Raw genomic sequence first — 6,000 nt, 5'->3', positions numbered from 1 at the left:
TGGAGGGTAGTTAGCCCATGTCAGTCTTTGACTTTATATTGTTTGAATTGTGACAAGAACATATTAGTGTCTTACCTGTGTATTTAAAATAAGCACTTCATAAAATTAAATTAATAATGCAATGGTAATACACTGGGCCAAGTTCTTTCATGGAGGTGAACATATGCTATCTTGCGAGTTCTGAGAAAGGGTGGTTATCCTGGTTTTGATGTGGGAGGTGGTACCAAATATTTTATAATCTGAGGAGGTGACTTCTGCCTATAATCTAGAATTTAACTTGAATGTTTAATTGAGTAGTCAATTAGTTTAGATGAGAAAATTTACATCTTTAGTTTCATTAGCATCTAACTGAAATTTAGCATTTTTATCAACTATGAAAGAAGGTCACAGACAATATTAGTGGCAGACCTTAGACTTTGTGACCAATATTTCTATTGGTCCTGATTTTTTTTTGTCATATTACAGTTAATGTTGACATATGAAAATGTCATTTAACTCACCACTAATTCAAAACTATGGCAGTAATTAAATATGCTGTAAGATCTTGTTATTCAAAGTATTAATAAAAAGACATATATTACTTTACCTTAAATTTTTTATTTTAAGCATTTTCAATAACTGCTTTTGTTTATAATCCTATATAGTACAGTTTAAAACCATCATTCTGAGATGGAGTGCATATGTCTCATTAGACTGCCAATGACGTCTAACACACAAGTTAAAAAATATGAATCAACCATGGCTTGGTGAAGGGCGGGTTGCTTAGGGTTGGGTGGAGAGCAGGGCAGCCAAAGGCAGCCAGACATGGCATGTGAGAACAAGAGGGGATGCGGCTCTGTCGGGTTCAGCTTATAAATAACTTTATGCTGCACATACTGTTTTTTTCCATAGTTACCTGAGGAGGGGGAATTCTCATTTTATCAATCTAATCAGCAGGTGTTTTGGTTCAGGAAGTGAATAACTTCAAACCATGAAAGCGTATCATGAAATGCTTAGATTCTACCCTTGGTGCCATTTTAAATGAGAAAGCTATTATCCTCAGGGTTTTAAATGTGAGTTCATATTTTATAATTATTTATTAGATTCACAGTTGAAAAAAGAATCCATTAAAATGCTCATGATTCAAACTCATGATTAGCAAATTTGGGTTTCTCCATGATTACTACCATTCAAATGAAACATCCAGAGAAACATTGTGCATTTTGACTAAATCAGTAGAAATATTGTCTTCAAATAAAATTCTAGTGGAGCTATAGTATGTAAAAATAAAAGCAACACTGTTGTGCTTGGTGAGCCAAAGGGAAAATAGGTACTCTGGTTATGCATGTCAGCCTTGTCCATCATGGTGGCCCAGAGGCTACTTTATCTTAAGGCTCCACATACTTCAACATATAGATATTTACAAGCATCTACCTTTTTCCCTGAGAGTTCTCACTTTATGCTGTGCTTTGCACATTGTGTAGCCTCAGCTCTCTTCTCTTAAAATATTATCATTATGTATTATATACATACCAAAAATGTGTTAGATTTTGCAATGTTGCCACTGCGACTTTCCACTACTTATCTTCTGACAGTGTAGTGACACTATTCAGAAAAGAGGGAAGGTAAAACCCCTCTGTTCTCTCTGCTATTCATTTACCTCTTCTACTATTCATTCCCTCTTCTGCTATTCATTTACCTGAAGATTTCTGGGTCATAAGCTCTGAAAAAATTCTTTAGAGCTCCTTGGTAAGAACATGCTCATTCATTTCAATAATATCTTGCTTAGCTTGTTAGCATGCACTGTACCATAAATGTAGATTTTTCTCTATTTCTATACTACAACTTTTGAAAAATCGCTCCTTTTGTATATTAGAGATTGACACCTGTAAATTCACCTTCATAACTAAATTGTGACCTTGCTAATAACAGATCACAAGTGAAAATTTCAATATATTCCATGGTGATATTAGCCATTAGTCAACAGCTCTACTTTGACAACTTCACAAAGATATATTTATGTAAATTTAATACTGATTTATTGTATTTTGCTTTATTGTTATATAAAAATGATCAGAGAGAAAAGCACAGCATGAATATTGTGTTAAAATTAAGTACAGTTTTAAATCATTTGTAGACTTGTCCGAGTCATAGCACTCACTGCTCTGGATTGTCTGGGTACAAATTAAAGATAAGCCTTTCAACTCTAGGTTCAGTTATGATAAAAAAGTACAAAGAGCATTCTTATGAAGTAAACAAATTAAATTATATCATTAAAGATATTGAATCAGGAACACAAAACTTTTCCTTTTACCTTACCCCACAGCATATAATCTATAATTCAATTTTGACAAGTCTGCTTTTTGACAAGTTTTAGAGATAGCAATGCGAGGAGGCTTCCTCCGCAGTTTCTTGCTTCCAGCAGTCTGTGTACAATAATGGCCCTGCTTGCTGACAATGTTGTAAGCACCATAACTCTGAGCAAATCACTTAAACCTTCTGAACTCATTTCCTCATTCATGAAATGAGAAGCGTTTCAGGACTAGTTGATCTCTAAAGTCCATTCCAGAGCCGTTGTTACGAGACTTAATATTTACTGGATTGAGGCAAGATACAGTCTTGGCTTTCTCTCTGCCATTACATAAATCTAGAATTAACCCACACCTCCCGCCAGCCAACTGTGACATCTTGTACAACATATTTTATTGTATTGATTGGGTGATAACCTTTTCAAAACAAGACATGGAGTGGGATGCTCTTTTATATCACAAATTGCCTTTATTTTGATGCTTTCAAAGGCATACCTTCTCTTTAGATAAACATATTTTATTATATCAGAGAAATTCTGACATGAAAGTAAAAGGATTCCAGAGTAAAATCAATAGGCATCAACTAAGCTTCGACATGTTGCCATAAAATTAAATGCCAACTAGTAATTTAGTCCCAGACATGTTCATGACTTTACTGTAACTGAAAGTAGCTTCAGATAATTTTTTTCCACCTAGAAAATTGATTTCATACATTACATCTAAACAGTTTAAACCCATACACTATTAGTAAACTGGCAAAGGAGATCTCCAGTCCGTGTAGTATTAATTCAGATAGCTGGAGATTTGTTAGCATAATAATGAGGTAATAGTTTGTCTAATTTAATCTTGACACAGTGATATGTGACACTTCAATAATAGCTGATGTGACCTTAAAGGTTAATGATGGCATTGCACATCTGAAGTGACAGACTACTTCAAGTTCTCCTGCCGTCCATCTTAATTCTTTCTTTGCTTTTTGTTTTTCATTAGGTTACTACTGCAGTAATGAAGCTTTTTTTTTTTTTTAAATTAGGTTACTCATGCAGTGAACTGTTATCTGGAATTGCAAACTCAGGCAAATTACTTCCAGAGGTCATATGACGAGACATTCCATGCTAAAAGTCAATGGCAGCACTGTTATGACAGTGGACAGGAGGAAGTAGAAATGTTTTTATGTAGATAATAAAATGCAGGAACTCTTCAGAGATGCTTCTGCATATTTATGGAAATTTTTCAACTACTGAGATAAAATTTTCTCAGGCTATTGTAATTATATTGTAAAGCACCCCCCAACTTTGTGCAACAATTGTGTATATGGCTGCTCTCCTATATAAAACATGGTGCTTGGCTATGTGAAAAAAATCAACACAAACAAAAATATGATCCAAATTAAAAAGAGTTTATAATCTACTAAAGGAGAGACAACAGGAAGACAAATCACTGTAATAGAAGATAATAAGCACAATTGCCTTTGAGGAAAAAAAATGCTTTGGATTGACAGGACAGGATGGATTTCTCTCAATGAGAGGGAGAAAGCCAATGAAGCCTAAGGAAGGCCATTTATTGGGTCTGTCTCAAAAGCAAGAGAATTCAGGAATGTTCTGATTTAAATACACCTTGCTGGATGCGGGATCTCAGGCCTATAATCCCAGCACTTTGGCAGGCCAAGGTGGGTAGATCGCCTGAGGTCAGGAGTTCGAGACTGGCCTGACCAACATAGTGAAACCCTGTCTCTACTGAAAATACAAAAAAATTCGCTGGGTGTGGTGGTGGGCACCTGTAATCCCAGCTACTTGGGAGGCTGAGGCAGGAGAATCACTTGAACCTGGGAGGCAGAGGTTGTGGTGAGCCGAGATCACGCCATTGCACTCCAGCCTGGGCAACAAGAGCGAGACTCTATCTCAAAAAAAAAAAAAAAAAAATCTTAACACAATTTACTCTCCATTCGCCCTCATGAATTGCATCTTGTGTTGCTCTACTGTGTTTGATGAGAGAGAGGAAAGAGATGAGAGAATGATGGATATAGATATATAGGTAGATGGGATGAGGTAGAGAAAGACTGTTTTTGACCATCAAGATACAGAGGGACTAGCTTCAAAATATTGCTGATGAGCAATACTGGTCAAAATATTGCTATTTAAGGCAACTTGGAAAAGAGAACCTAAGCAAATTACCTTGAATATGGAGGGATGTGAAGTGCTTTATTTGATCTATATATGGAAATGCAAGGTGAGATGGAAGATTTAGAAGCTCTTTGGCTTGAGAAGTTTAGAAACACATGGAAAGTCAGATATATTTTATTCTATGAATTGTCTCTGAAAGGATCTTCTTTTTGGCTTTTCTTAGTTTATTTTCTGATTATTTTAGCTTGCCTCCCTAATATTAAGAAAGTCAAAGAAAAATTTGTTTTGGTTCAGGAAATAATATATGGTAAATCTCCCACTCTATTTTATGTCAGACTTGAGAAATCCCTTCCCTGAAGGATGAAGACCGGGACTTGGTCATTTTTTAATTTTTCTCACACACACACATCTTCCCTTGCATATGATTCCTGAATAACTGAAAAGATGCAATAAAGTGCTCATTAAAAAAAATGAGTTAATTGGAATGAACTATTCCACATGGCTGCCATGTGACCTTCAAGCCACTGCTGAATTTTCATAGGAAACTCATTTATATATTGTATCAGCTCCCCCTTGTGTCTACCCAGCAGTCAATTTAGCAAACAGGAAATAAAGGTATCTTTTCTTTATCTACTTCCCTCCCTTTATTAGAGTATTAAGGACAGAGTTGCTTATCAGGGATAATTATACTCTCAGGTAAAGAAAAACCCAAGTCACTGAAATTAGTGAAACTGAGACCCTTTGTGCTCTAACTCCAATGACATATTCTTACTCACGTGATTCATTCCATAAAGACCCTGTATAATTGTCCATACAGATTTGCATTGCCATATATAGACATCAAATAAATAAGAACTATGATACACCATTCATTTTCCAGTGCTATTATTTTCCATAACCCATTAAGACCATCTGAAGACACTTTCTCTAAACACAAAAAATAAAGTAAAATAAAAATAATAGACAACTTGTTCCAGTCATCAGCTCTTATCCTGTTTGCTTATCACCAGGATATGTATTTTCAATCATCTATTTCATCTTAATGGAGTTTCATCCACTCTATTTTGTTAAATAACGATAGCTGACTTTTCTGTTTGTGGATTGTTTTCTTATGCATGTCTCAATCAACTCTTACTGTTTAGCCTTGAAGACTAATGCTAAGTGCTGTTGTCATTCACCTTTAGCACAGGTAGGGATTGTGGAGGTGGGAATCTCAGTCCAGTTCATTCTTGGCCAGCAAATGTTGGAAATGAACTGGATTCCCAGCCATAAGCCCTTGTTTTCTGACTCTAGTACTGGATTTTCTTGTTTACTACACGTGTTTTTCAAAGAATTTAAAGGGCTGCCTGCTACCAAGTTCAGCTGGGCATTTGTAAACTGCAGAATCAGGTGCTCCCACCAACTTTATGGAATCACAATCTTTGGCTTCTCATATTTTCTCTTCCTGTTTGCTCTCTGTATATATTACTTTTTTTAAAAAAAGAAAATCACTGTTTTTGTTATCTCTGCCTTCTTGTTTTTAAAATAATCTTTAACCTAAGTTTACAATTATTATTAAATATTCATCCATATTGCCACATAGTAAAATT

The sequence above is a fragment of the Cebus imitator genome, unplaced genomic scaffold, assembly GCF_001604975.1.
Source record: "Cebus imitator isolate Cc_AM_T3 unplaced genomic scaffold, Cebus_imitator-1.0 Scaffold127, whole genome shotgun sequence".
NCBI lineage: Eukaryota > Metazoa > Chordata > Mammalia > Primates > Cebidae > Cebus > Cebus imitator.
Note: the sequence above shows the minus strand (reverse complement) of the source record.